Below are 14,204 nucleotides of genomic sequence, written 5' to 3'. Positions count from 1 at the left end.
TTACCAAAATATTATTATTATTATTATTATTATTATTATTATTATTATTATTATTATTATTATTATTATTATTATTAAGCCCTGTCTCACCCCCCTGCTATCAAAAGAAATGTTCATAGATTTATTGAAGGAAAAGATTAAATTGGAAAAAACTAAAAATTAGAAGAAAAAAAAGTCAACGAGTAATACGTGAAAAATTTCGTGTGTGAGAGAAATGAAACAAAGTGAATAAAGAAAAAAATCTAAAAAAAAATGATGAAATGGTGTCGTCTTTATTATCTTTTTCATTAATGAAAAAAATGCCCTATAGCAGCTTGAGTCTTAGAATGGAGAGACGAATCAACCGTTATATATATATATATATATATATATATATATATATATATATATATATATATTATATATATATATATATATATATATATATAAATCTCTTCAAAACAGTTTTCGAGGTTTCTGTTCAATTCCGTTTACAGATATATATTTATATATATATATATATAATATATATATATATATATATATATATATATATATGTGTGTGTGTGTATATATATATATATATATATATATATATATATATATATATAATATATATATATATATATATATATATATATATATATATATGTATACTATATATATATATATTATATATATATATATAGTATATATATATATATATATATACATCCATATTATATATATATATATATATACTATCTATATATATATTATATATATATATATATATATATATATATATATAATATATATATATCTGTAAACGGAATTGAACAGAACCCCGAAAAACTGTTTGAAGAGATTTATTTTTGAATATTATTGCACCCATAAATGACTGTGTATTTGTTTTCCATTATTATTATTATTATTATTATTATTATTATTATTATTATTATTATTATTATTATTATTATTATTATTATTATTATTATTATTTCAGCTTATACAGATAAACTATGAGATCATAGTCATCAAACTCTCTCTCTCTCTCTCTCTCTCTCTCTCGTTTTCTTATAGCGAGCTTTCGTCTGGAGCTGCCAGACATCCTCTAGGCTGGGAAGCTGAGGGTGAACTGCTTCTGGAGTGGTGTCCGTCCTCCTTTTATTTGAAATTTAAACCTCCAAAAAATATGATAATCATTTAAAAGAAGTTACAGAGGATATAAGGAAATGCAGAAAGAAGAGGTCAATTATTAGAAAATAAAAATAAAAGCTAAATTAATAAATTACCAGGCGAATGGATAAAAATATAAATAAATCAGTAAGACGCAAAGTGAATTGTTTGAAGGTAGTAATGGATTGCATCTCCGCTTGAATTTTAAAAGGTTCTAATTTCAGAGCGTCCTCAGAAAAACTGTTCCACAGTCAGACGGCGTGATGAATAATAATCCGCTTTTAAATGGGGCATTATTGTCGTAACTACGGAGCCACCTTCAATTACTTTTAAGCTGCCTAAATAAAAATCGATTGGCTTTATATTTCCCTAATACTTACTTCATCAATTGGTTCTGAATGGTTGCTGCCAAAGTTAAATACTTCCGAAATATGTAACATATTTCGGAAATGTATATAATACAATATAAACATCTTCAGGCACATTTTCTCTAGCTACCAAGTAGATGATGAGTTTGCAATGTAGAATGAAAGTTAAATTGAAAGAAAACGGATGTAGTTGATGATGAATTTAAAGGGAAACTATCGTAGATTTACCATCTAGGGCTTGCATTTTTTTAAAATCCTTTTACCGACTTTTTTGCACAAATCTGGTTCCATATCAACGTGGTATTTTGATCGCCAAGAGAGGTATAATACGAATATCCGGAATTTTATGATTTACAGCCTAAATCTCTCTTTTTTTATCACATAGAAGCTATATTGATAGTTTGAATTCCCGGTGTTCACACATCCTCCTCCTCTTAGGAAATCTGTTTTCCCTTATTTTCAAATTCAGTCTATTTCAGCTCTTTAGTTTTCATTTCAATTTATTACTTGTGTTCGAACAAGCTGTAAGAATTAGGTCTTGTTACAATGCTTTTCATTTTTAATGTCTGATGCAAGCTGTCCTGTTCATATAAATTCTATCGTTGATTGTGCATACGCACTTTATATTATATTAACATATTCATACGGATGATAAAGATACATACATACTTACACACATACACTCACACACACACACACACACACACACACATACACACACACACACATATATATATATATATATATATATATGATATAGATTATATATTATATATATATATGTGTGTGTGTGTGTGTGTGTGTGTGTGTGTGAATGTATGTATGTATGTATGTATGTACGTATGTATGCATCTTTATTAACCAGCAGATCTGAAGTATACATATCAGTATGGATATGTTAATATAATATCAAGTATATATGCACAATCAACAATATAGAATTTATGTTGAAAGGACAACTTGCACCAGACAAAAAAAAAAGCATATGAACCAAACTTCATTCTTCCAGCTTGCTCAAACACAAGTAACAAATGGAACTGAAAATTTAAGAGCTGAAATAGACGGAATAAAAAAAAAAAAAAAAAAAAAAAAAAAAATTTGCTAAGAGCCGGTACACTTGTGAACACTGGGGAATCGAATAATTATTATAACTTCTATGCGATAAATTTTTTTTTAAATATATGATAAAAGCTTAATTTAATTGGTAAGAAAATGGATTTTGTAGTTAACAAAGATAGGCAGATAAATCACCATACGAATAAATAAGTGAATGAACCACAAAACAAAAACCGAATGCAATATCTTCTATTTCCTTACCTGGTAATGTTCTGGCAACTAATAATAGTAGCAGAAGAATGTAGTGGTAATAATAGTATTATTATTATTAGTAGTAGTAGTAAGAGAATGGATTTTGTAGCTAACAAAGTTAGATAGATGAATCACCAAACGAATAGATAAGTGAATGAACCACAAAACAAATACGAATGCAATATCTTTCATTTCCTTACCTGGTAATGTTCTGGCAATTAATAATAATAGCAGCAGAAGAATGTAGTGGTAATAAAAGTATTATTATTATTAGTAGTAGTAGTAGTAGCAACGTCTGACTTTCTTTGTAAGAGACGTCTCCTGGAAGTCTCCCTCTGTCTCTCTCAGTCTCTCACTCGTTCCACTTTCCCTCCGAACGCCGGCTGCTAACTTTCTTTAAAAGGCGTCTTTCATTTCCGCTTTCATTTTTAGAACGAAGGTTTTCTATTTCTAAAATATACACAAACTTCTTCTTTTTTCTCGAATAGGAATTTTCACTGATTTTCGAAAATCAAATTTTTTTTATATTCAATTTTTCATTCTCAAGCTGCGCCAAGAGCCTTTTTTATTTTGGGGGGTGGGGGAGGGTGGGTCAGGGGGCGTGAATCCTTTTCTCAATCACATTTCTACACGGATGGAATTACCCTAACCACAAAATGCAACTTTGATTTTTTTTATTTCTTTTAGTTTCAGTTATCTTAAAACAGTGTGAATACGTCACGCTTTTTTTCTTTTATAACAAAAAATCAATTATTTTCGCACTTGTCACGACAGCGAAATAACCTGTCACTATCGAAACTCGCGACTTTTGTCGGAAAACCCACAAGTAATAAATATTTGTTCAGCCTGAGCTGTTGAGCCGTGTTCACTTACTTCATGCTTTATATAGCACGAGAAAGAGCGGGGTTGCCATCGGCCGCTAGATGGAGAAACTGCTCCATGCACCAGCTCGGCAAGACAACTTCTTTTCTTTCGCAAACGTCAACCACTTGTTTTTTTTTTTTTATACTATTTTATTTTATTTTATTTGCATTATGCTTTTCTAGACGAACACATACAGGAGAAAAACATGGATTGTTGCATCTAATTTTTGGAGCGAGAGTTCGTGCTGTATAATAATAATAATAATAATAATAATAATAATAATAATAATAATAATAAAATGAATAATAATAATAATAATAATAATAATAATGATTAATAATAATAATAATAAGGAAACTTAAACATTACATAACGGAAGATAATTTCATTTTCTTTGACCTATGTCGAATTGATTTGTGAAGCTATCTCTCTCTCTCTCTCTTTATAATATATAATACTATATATATAGTATATATATATATATATATATAAACTATATATATATATATATTATATATATATATACCATATATATGTGAGATACAAGAAATTATCATTATAAGAATTGAAGTATTACTGAGGCAATGTCACAGAAAAATTAAAAATAAAACTTATCTAGTGCACGTGTATATAATATTATAAACTATATTATTATTAATATATTATATATATATAATAGCTATAATATATATATATAATATATATATATATATATATAATATATATTATTATATATATATATATATATCTCATATAGATAATTATATAATATTATATATATGATATATAATATAATATTATAATATATATATATATATATTATGTATATAATATATATATATATCTATATATACATATATATATATATATATGTATATAGTATAATATTATATACGTATGTAATACTATATATGATTAATATATAGATATATATCTATTATATATAATATAGATATATATATAATATATATATATATATATGTATATTTATATCATAATATTATATAATTATATTTATATATATAATAATACATATACATACATACATACATACATAATTATATAATATATTATATATATATATATAGTATATATATATATATATATATATATATATATATATATAAAGAGGAGAGAGAGAGAGAGAGAGAGAGTAGAGAGAGAGAGAGAGCGAGAGAGAGAGAGAGAGAGAGAGAGAGAGAGAGAAGGCAAGGCTTGTATTGAAAATTACTATAAGCCAACAATGTGAAGACCTCCAAACATAAAACTAAAACTCTATTTTCACAAAAATAACCTTTGCAAAAAGTAGATAAAATTGAAAGAAAAATGAAAATTCTATAAAAAAAACAGCGATAAAAAAATCATAAAAGGGAAAGTTGACTTTAATAACGTTATCATTCTCCGCGGGCAAATGAAAACCGGAGAGAAAGCAAACGAAGAGAGAGAGAGAGAAAGGGATTAGAGCTCTCGTAACGGTGAAAAGACCTTGGTTCCTCTGGCCTCGTTGTTGCCCACGGCCGATACTCTCCCGGAACTGGGGAATATAAGAGTCATCCCTTCCGTATAATTCGTTTTCTGTTGGGTCGCCGTCGAAAGATTGGCTTCCCAAAGTGTTAACCTTCAAGTTTCTTATCATTTCTTCTTGAGGTGAGGTTGCTACCTTCATACCCTTCCCCACCCGTCCCTACAATGGCTGCGCCCCGCCGCAGTTGACTAGGCACCGGGTACGTAGTTCGCTACTGAGGTCAAGAGAGACATGACGGGATGTCTGGATATGGGCCAAGTTGTCGTTCCTCCTCCGTGGGATTTAACCCGGGGTTTCTCGCTGTATACGGGAGTTTGGATGCCTCTCCAGTACGTTAGCTTTTATCTCTCTCTCCTCTCTCTCTCCTTATCAGTCCCGGACCTTCTTTGCAACATAAAACAAAGACTGGGCTGGATGACTAATCTTCAAAGACCAGTCATGAAAAAGGGTTGTTTTTTTATGTATTACAATGACCTGTTGGGAAAAAAAAATTATTAAAAGTAAAACTATTAAAAGACAAAAATTATTAAGAATTTTTGTTTTGTTTTGTTTCTTAATTACTCAAATATCTTTCCCTTTAAACTTATGGTGTTAGAATGCGCAGCCAAACCGATCTCTCTCTCTCTCTCTCTCTCTCTCTCTCTCTCTCTCTCTCCTCTCTCTATTAATCTACGTAATTGTCTAAGCTTAAATCTTATTAATATCGAAATGAACGGTTCGTTTATTGACTGACTCTCTCTCTCTCTCTCTCTCTCTCTCTCTCTCTCTCTCTCTCTCTCTCTCTCTCTCTTTCACATGGCAAGTGTAACTTGTATTATCATTTGGTACTATTAATTGAATAGAAATTAAAGCCTTTGTGAAAAGTCGCCAATGATTGATTGACAAAATAGAACCGTTGTTATAAAACGCAACCACGTATCGTACCGAGATACAGGTTACCGTTTACTAAATGTTCGGTAAACAATATATACTGAACGCAACCCCAGTCTACTGCATGGTCATTAAAACGACAAATAAAATTTGCAAGCCGCCTGAAAAATAAAATAAAATAAAAGTGGTCCTCTTAATGAAATTTATAAGTGTCGTCAGAATGACCCCCGAAAACTTGACAATGAAGGCTATGAAAATGATGATAATGATGTAGGCATAGTGTCCGTCCCAGAGCGAGGCTTCCGGCACCTTATGCCATAGAACTTGGTACGTGCACTGTACTGATTTCCAATACGTGCTATAGCACCCTTGAATACTCAAGTAGAATGGATCGGTATTTACTCACGCGTTAAAGTCACCTACCCATTATGTTTGATCTTTGCCACCAGAAACAAGATTGATTTCTAGCTGTTGTCGAAAATAGCATTTTGAGTGAAACGTCAAAGGGCTTCTCTCAATCTGTTAGTTCTCAGGTGTTACTGTGAGTCATTGCCTCTCGCACCAGACCGCTCCCCGCTGTCGTTTTTCGCCGTCTAAATCCGTCATAGAGATAACGATGGAAATTCGTTCGCACGTATGAGAAGCAGCACCAAATCTTTACTCACAGTGATTCATCATCGTTTTGTGTTTTTCAAATCCTATTCTCACGTGAATCTCACATCAAGAATGAGTAGATTCTAAGTATCTGGACACAGAAAGTTCGATAAGAAACCAGTTTGCTCGTAATGAGAACCATCACCAAATCTTGACCCAGATTGATTCTAAAAAAAAAAAGAAAAAAAAAAAAAAAAAAAAAAAAAAAAAAAAAAAAAACCAGCCACTGTTTTCTGAAAAACCTTACCTTAGCGGAGCCAAAGGAAATGTCCCAAATGTTATAAGATGGGAGATGGAACCACTCGTCCCGGCCCTACTAGCATAAACTGTTTAATGTGCAGTCATAATCAGTTCATTCTATTGGATCTTATGTTACAGAATATAACATAGGTTATGCTTACCTGTCAATTTTTATTCAATCGTTTTTTAATGTTTTTTTAACGGCCTCTGGGATTTCCTTTCGACAATTTTATATTTGGATATATTTAATGACTTTTTGAGCTGTTAGTGATTTTATTCTTAAGCGCACTTGTGTCCTTGGATTGCTAGTCAGATTTTCCGTTTTGTCAATTTTTTAACCTTAAATGCCCTTCTGAAAATTGTTGTGCAGATGATAACCACTTATAATGGTTAATTAATATCATTATTATGGACAATACTGTACAGTGGCGTTTCGTGGTAGCTAACTAATAAACTCCACGCGCTTTTCACATACACTGTCAGCAGGACACAAGTGCCCTGAATAGGTCACAAATACGAGAAAGTTTCAACATACAGCTACTTTCCTTCCACTTCTTCTTCTTCTTCTTACATGGACGTTCGACAGCTTATTAGTGGCTAATTCTCTGATAGTTCAGCCAATATTCAATTCACTTAGAACATTTAATTAAATTTAGAATAATCGAATGACAACGATCTTCATTTTCATATGCAACCTTTGGACATTTAGAGGATGACAACAGACAAACAGGCTAGTCACAGTCATATAAAACTCACAGCAAGGAAATTGTTTTTGCCACCAAATTTATCTAAATCATCTCATGTGCGAGTGAAGCAATGAATTTATGGTAAGTAGTATTAGTTCATATTAGGGTCATCCCCAGTGGAAGTTAAATCATTGATCTACCGCAAAATGAATTAGATTTCTCCTGGCCAAAGTAAAACTGTTCATTCAGGGCAAAATTAATTAGAGATCTCCTGATGATTTTGAAACTTTTAATTCACAACAGATTGAATTACATAGATTTCTCCTAGTGACATTAAAACTACTAATTCACAACCAAATGAAATATAATTCTCCTGGTGATATCATAAATGCTAGTTTACAACAAAAGTGAATGAAATTTCTCGTGGTAAAAGCAAAACTACTAATTCCCAACAATATAAATGAGATCTGCAATCGCCATTCTGTAAATCACTTTGCAAGATTCAACTCCATCACAGGAAAAAAAACTCGAAATATGAAACAAAATGCCTTTAAAAAAAAAAAAAAAAAAAAACTTATTACGATTAAATCTTGACGCCTGTTGGGAGCCTGAGTCAGCCCCTCACCCCAGCAGCCGCCCCCACATCCCCCCGTCTTCAAACAGAACCTTTCAAAGGCTCCAAAATGACTTCGAAGAATCCCTTTTGTGTTCCTTTCTTCCTCGTATCTTCATGGTCAATTAATTCTCCCCGCGAAGTGAGTGGCTAACCAGCCAACAACAGCATCAACGGCTCGTTGTTGAAAGCGGAAAGTGTTCAGTATCCGTGTCGAATTCACGATCCCGTCTCTAGGACTCTCCTAAAGGATGTCGACCCGGAATTAGCGACCGTGAGCTCGATCGTTAATTGGATGGGAGACCACTTATTGATGCCGCAACCGAAACTTGTGGCAAGCCTTGGGAGTCTGGTGTGCGAGAAAAACAACAAAACTGATAGTACAACAACACAACAACAATAATAATAATAATAATAATAATAATAATAATAATAATAATAATAATAATAATAATAATAATAATAATAAGCCTATTCAGCAGTCGAGGTATAAATATGGCAGTCACCACTGTCTTTGAAGCTTAATATTGCAGAGGATATTATTATTATTATTATTATTATTATTATTATTATTATTAGTAGTAGTAGTAGTAGTAGTAGCAGTAGTAGTAGTAGTAGTAGTATTGCAGCTGATATTTGAAAAGGGTTCTTCTTCGGGATGTTGCTATAATAATAATAATAATAATAACTACCTAATAATAATAATAATAATAATAGTAATAATAATAACAATAAATAATAATAATAATAATAATAATTATTATTATTATATTATTATTATTATTATTATTATTATATTATTGTCATAGTTGTTGTTGTTGCAGTTATCTGAAAAAGATTTTTCTACATAAAGACGAGTTGAACCTCCTTTAGCATCTAACTTCGTGTATTTATAGACTTGTCCTAAAGATGGTCTTCTTCTAAGCTTTCATTATTATTATTTTTATTTTTTTCTATCACTGTCCTCCAATTCGACTGGGTGGTATTTATAGTGTGGGGTTCCGGGTTGCATCCTGCCTCCTTAGGAGTCCATCACTTTTCTTAATATGTGCGCCGTTTCTAGGATCACACTCTTCTGCATGAGTCCTGGAGCTACTTCAGCCTCTAGTTTTTCTAGATTCCTTTTCAGACATCTTGGGATCGTGCCTAGTGTTCCTATGATTATGGGTACAATTTCCACTGGCATATCCCATATCCTTCTTATTTCTATTTTCAGGTCTTGATACTTATCCATTTTTTTCCTTTTCTTTCTCTTCAAATCTAGTGTCCCATGGTATTGCAACATCAATGAGTGATACTTTCTTCTTGATTTTGTCAACCAACGTCACGTTTGGTCTATTTGCATGTATCACACTATCTGTTCTGATACCATAGTCCCAAAGGATCTTTGCCTGATCGTTTTCTATCACTCCTTCAGGTTGGTGCTCGTACTACTTATTACTGCAAGGTAGCTGATGTTTTTTGCACAGGCTCCAGTGGAGGGCTTTTACCACTGAATCGTGCCTCTTTTTGTACTGGTTCTGTGCAAGTGCCGGACATTCGCTTGCTATGTGGTTTATGGTCTCATTTTTCGTATTGCTCTTCCTACATATGGGAAAGATATTATTTCCATCTATCGTTCTTTGAATATATCTGGTTCTTAGGGCCTGATCTTGTGCCGCTGTTATTATTCCTTCAGTTTCCTTCTTGAGTTCTCCCCTCTGTCGCCATTGCCATGTGTCATCGCTGGCTAGTTCTTTAGTCTGTCTCATGTATTGTCCGTGCATTGGTTTGTTGTGCCAGTCCTCTGTTCTGTTTGTCCTTCTCCGGTCTGTATATTTCTGGGTCTTCGTCTACTTTTATCAGTCCTTCCTCTCTTGCACTCTTGAGCCACTCGTCTTCACTGGTTTTCAGATATTGTCCCAGTGTTCTGTTCTCGATGTTGACGCAGTCCTCTATACTTAGTATTCCTCTTCCTCCTTCCTTTCATGTTATGTATAGCCTGTCCGTATTTGCTCTTGGGTGTAGTGCTTTGTGTATTGTCATATTTTGCCTGGTTTTCTGGTCTATGCTGCGAAGTTCTGCCTTCGTCCATTCCACTATTCCTGCCCTGTATCTGATTACTGGCACTGCCCATGTGTTTATGGCTTCTATCATATTTCCGGCGTTGAGTTTTAACTTGAGTATCACCTTGAGTCTCTGCATATATTCTTTCCTGATCGTGTCCTACATCTCTTGGTGTTTTATATCCCCTCCTTCCATTATTCTTAGGTATTTGCATCCCGTCTCATCTATGTGTTTGATGTTGCTCCCATCTGGTAACTTTATCCCTTCAGTTCTTGTTACTTTGCCCTTTTGTATGTTGACTAAGACAATTTTCTATTCCAAACTCCATCCTGATGTCCCCAGATACAATCCTTACAGTCTGGATTAGGGTATCTATTTCCTTGATGCTCTTACCATACAGCTTGATGTCGTCCATGAACATCAGATGGTTAATTCTGTTGCCTCTTTTCTTGAGTTGGTACCCAGCATCCATCTTCTGCAGTACTTTTGTCATGGGAATCATGTCTACTACGAAGAGTAGTGGGGACAGTGAGTCGCCCTGGAAGATCCCTCTCCTGATATCAACCTCTGCTGGTCTTATTCCAGAGCTTGTAAGTATTGTATTCCAGTTGCGCATTGTATTTTTGAGGAAGCTGATGGTATTTTCCTCTGCCCCATATATTTTCAGGTATCCTATTAGCCATGTGTGTGGTATCATGTCGAAGGCTTTCTTATAGTCTATCCATGCCATGCTTAGGTTGGTTTTCCTTCTCGTACTGTTCTTCATTACCATTTTGTCTATGAGGAGCTGGTCTTTTGTACCCCTACACTTCCTTCTGCAGCCTTTCCGTTGGTGGGGGATGGTGTTTGTCTCCTCTAGGTAGTTGTACAGCCTTTCACTGATGATACCTGTTAGTAACTTCCACATTATTGGTAGGCAGGTGATAGGCCTGTAGTTACTGGCTATATTTCCCTTACTCTTGTCTTATTATTATTATTTTTTTTTTATTTTTTTATTATTTTTTTTTTGGCTTTATCACAGTCCTTCAATTCGACTGGGTGGTATTTATAGTGTGGGGTTCCGGGTGTTTGCAATCCTGCCTCCTTAAGGAGTCCATCACTCTTCTTACTATGTGCCCCGTTTCTAGGATCACACGTCTTTTTGCATGAGTCCTGGAGCTACTTCAGCCTTTATTTTTTTGTTTTTCCAGATTCCTTTTCAGGGATCTTGGGATCGTGCCTAGTGCTCCTATGATTATGGGTACAATTTCCACTGGCATATCCCATATCCTTCTTATTTCTATTTTCAGGTCTCGATACTTATCCATTTTTTCCCTCTCTTTTCTCTCAAAACTCTGGTGTCCCATGGTATTGCGACATCAATGGAATGATAACTTTCTTCTTGATTTTGTCAATCAAAACGTCACGTCTGGTCTGTTTGCATGTATCACCCTATCTGTTCTGATACCATAGTCCCAGAGGATCTTTGCCTGATCGTTTTCTATCACTTTCCCTCAGGTTGGTGCTCGTACTACTTATTACTGCAAGGTAGCTGATGTTTCTTGCACAGGCTCCAGTGGAGGGCTTTTGCTACTGAATCATGCCTCTTTTTGTCCTGGTTCTGTGCAAGTGCCGGACATTCGCTTGCTATGTGGTTTATGGTCTCATTTTTCGTATTGCACTTCCTACATATGGGAGAGATGTTATTTCCATCTATCGTTCTTTGGATATATCTGGTTCTTAGGGCCTGATCTTGTGCCGCTGTTATCATTCCTTCAGTTTCCTTCTTGAGCTCTCCCCTCTGTCCCCATTGCCATATTTCATTGCTGGTTAGTTCCTTAGTCTGTCTCATGTATTGTCCGTGCATTGGTTTGTTGTGCCAGTCCTCTGTTCTGTTTGTCATTCTCCTGTCTCTGTATATTTCTGGGTCTTCGTCTACCTTTATCAGTCTTTCTTCCCATGCGCTCTTGAGCCACTCGTCTTCACTGGTTTTCAGATATTGCCCCAGTGCTCTGTTCTCGATGTTGAAGCAGTCCTCTATACTTAGTAGTACTCTCCCTCCATCCTTTCGTGTTATGTATTGTCTGTCCGTATTTGCTCTTGGGTGTAGTGCTTTGTGTATTTTCATATGTTTCCTAGTTTTCTGGTCTATGTTGCGGAGTTCTGCCTTCGTCCATTCCACTATTCCTGCCCTGTATCTGACTACTGGCACTGCCCATGTGTTTATGACTTTTATCATATTTCCGGCATTGTGTTTTGACTTGAGTCTCTGCATATATTCTTTCCTGATCGTGTCCTTCATCTCTTGGTGTTTTATATCCCCTCCTTCCATTCATTATTCCCAGGTATTTGTATCCAGTCTCATCTATGTGTTTGATATTGCTCCCATCTGGTAGCTTTATCCCTTCAGTCCTTGTTACTTTGCCCTTTTAGATGTTGACTAAGGCGCATTTTTCTATTCCAAACTCCATCCTGATGTCCCCAGATACAATCCTTACAGTCTGGATTACGGTATCTATTTCCTTGATGCTCTTACCATACAGCTTGATTTCGTCTATGAACATCAGATGGTTAATTTTGTTACCTCTTTTCTTGAGTTGGTACCCAGCATCCATCTTCTGCAGTACTTTTGTCATGGGAATCATGTCTACTACGAAGAGTAGTGGGGACAGTGAGTCACCCTGGAAGATCCCTCTCCTGATATTAACCTCTGCTAGTCTTATTCCAGAGCTTGTAAGTATTGTATTCCAATTGCGCATTGTATTTTTGAGGAAGCTGATGGTGTTTTCCTCTGCCCCATATATTTTCAGGTATTCTATTAACCATGTGTTTGGTATCATGTCGAAGGCTTTCTTATAGTCTATCCATGCTTAGGTTGGTTTTCCTTCTCTTACTGTTCTTCATTACCATTTTGTCTATCAGGAGCTGGTCTTTTGTGCCCCTACACTTCCTTCTGCAGCCTTTCTGTTGGTGGGGGATGGTGTTTGTCTCCTCTAGGTAGTTGTATAGCCTTTCGCTGATGATACCTGTTAGTAACTTTCACATTATTGGTAGGCAGGTCATAGGCCTGTAGTTACTGGCTATATTTCCCTTACTCTTGTCTTTCTGGACTAATAGACCGGCAGCCCGGACCATTGAGATGCAACGAACGAGATACCGTTTTTAACCCCTACTGGTATTTAGGACTATACTTGTAAACTGTGAACTGACCGTCTGCCGAAAATATTCGGGTGGGTGGCTTAATTAACAAGCACCACTATTGCTCGTTAGATTTTGGGTCTAGATCCAATATATGAGATACCAGATGAAACTAATATATAATATATCTGCACACTCTACTGATTATAGAATGACCAGTGACAGACATTTTGGAGGGTGGGTTCCCCCTGACAGACACACTGAAAAGGGGGGGTTAATTGGATCTAGATCCAACTTAGGAGATACCGAGTAAAATTTACACTACAATAGCACTGCTCATCGTAGAATACTGTGGTGGTAATGACAGACGTTTTAGTGGGTGGTTACCCCCTGACAGACGCCCCACAACGAGTGGGGAGGGGGAGACAGGGTCTGCATCCAACATTGGAGATACCAAGTAAAATTTATACTACAATTGCACTGCACATCCTAGAATGCTGTGATGGTAATGCCAGACATTTTAGTGGGTGGTTACCCCCTGACAGACACCCCACAACGAGTGGGGAGGGGGAGGGGGAGACAGTATCTGCATCCAACATGGAGATACCAAGTAAAATCTGTACTACAATAGTTCTGCACATCCTAGAGTGCTGCAGTGGTAATACCAGACATTTTAGTAGGTAGTTACCCCCTGAGAGACACCCCGCAACGTGTGGGGGGAGGGGGAAGGGGAGACAGGATCTCCATCCAACATCGGAGATACCAGGTAGATTTTT

The 14,204-nt window shown here is 35.1% G+C and overlaps 1 protein-coding gene across 1 annotated transcript in view; it reads right to left on the bottom strand.

The window, feature by feature from the left end:
- Positions 1 to 3,653, bottom strand: part of LOC135226502 (uncharacterized) — an 87,444-nt gene extending 83,791 nt beyond the window's left edge. Inside the window, exon 1 of the mRNA XM_064266121.1 lies at positions 3,014 to 3,653. The gene's annotated coding sequence lies outside the window, so the exon portion shown is untranslated. The remainder of the gene's footprint in view (positions 1 to 3,013) is intronic.
- Between the last annotated feature and the right edge of the window lie 10,551 nt (positions 3,654 to 14,204).

Source organism: Macrobrachium nipponense, chromosome 14 (assembly GCF_015104395.2).
Source record: "Macrobrachium nipponense isolate FS-2020 chromosome 14, ASM1510439v2, whole genome shotgun sequence".
Classification (NCBI taxonomy): Eukaryota; Metazoa; Arthropoda; class Malacostraca; order Decapoda; family Palaemonidae; genus Macrobrachium; species Macrobrachium nipponense.
Note: the sequence above shows the minus strand (reverse complement) of the source record. Positions and strands in the feature narration are given on the sequence as shown.